Consider the following 1,262-nt stretch of genomic DNA (forward strand, 5'->3'; position numbering starts at 1 on the left):
GGTATTACTTCACGATTTGACAATGCATTGACTGAGGAGGTGATGGAAGGCCCGGCTTCTCATAAAAATCGTAAAACATTATGTCCAAACCTCTCAATATCATAGGGCAGCAATCAAGCAAGTCTGTGACAGTGCACTCGCCAGCCAGCAGAGATCAGGGCGGCTGACGACAGAGGAGAGCGCCGCTCGCTGTCGTCCCTTGCTTCAATGACCAACTTTCTGCACGTCTGAATACATTGTCACTGAAGACAGCGGCTTGCCACCGCAGGACAGCTTCGCGGAAAAAAATCTACCCGCTTTCCAGCGGGCGGGGCTGTGTGTGTGGTGACAGTTGAGCGTCGCTATCCGGGTATGGTTTTTCTGTGTGTTTTATTAACGAGCCCGTCCCCTCGTAGGAGGGTGAATGAAAACCAAGAACGAGTTCGATCGTTGGGAGTTGGGAGTGGGAGAGGGGAAAGAAAGCATCACGCCTAACCGACGTCAGGCAATGAAAGTGATGGGGGTCGCAGAATACGGTTGCTCACACTCTCGATTCGTTGCCACTGAATTCGGTGGTAGTGATAGTCCCTCGGAACTTTGAAAGTACCCTTTGATCAATATTCAGTTAGAAGGGAAACCAGCGTTGCAGAGAAATGGACAGCGTTCTTGGCAGTGACGCGATTCTTAGCCTCCGTGTTGTCAAGGAGACCTAACAGAAGTCCGTTGCCTTGGAGAGGGAAATTAAGAGAGTTCGAGGGAATTATCATGTTCATTTGACCCTCATTTAGCCTCCATTCTTTTGTGTACTGTATTTTCTGTGAGTAATTTTCCCTATTTGCTGAAGTATATTAAATTAATTGAGATAGTTAAATTAATTGCATTACTTTTATTTAATATTAATAATTATGCATTTGGGGGAAAAGTTTTTAAAAAAACAAACGATAGCACGAAAGAGACAATGAACAATTAAGTGATATTGAATGCTGAAATGGTACATACGCACATGCATACAGTAGACAAGAGCAATAGTAATATAGAGGCCTATTATGTTGAATCACGGGGGCTGTGTCAATAATTAGGGTCAGTGCTAGGGTTAGTTGACGCAATAAATATAACAGCCTAGCTTCTGATCGACAGAAAATTTTCCCTTGACTTTACGTAAAGTTCAGCTGGTCAGAATGTGTACATAAATACACACACATACACACACACACACACACACACGCACACACACATACACACGCGCGTGCGCACACACACACACTCACACACACACACACACA

This window comes from Aplysia californica, unplaced genomic scaffold, assembly GCF_000002075.1.
Source record: "Aplysia californica isolate F4 #8 unplaced genomic scaffold, AplCal3.0 scaffold00006, whole genome shotgun sequence".
Taxonomy (NCBI): Eukaryota; Metazoa; Mollusca; class Gastropoda; order Aplysiida; family Aplysiidae; genus Aplysia; species Aplysia californica.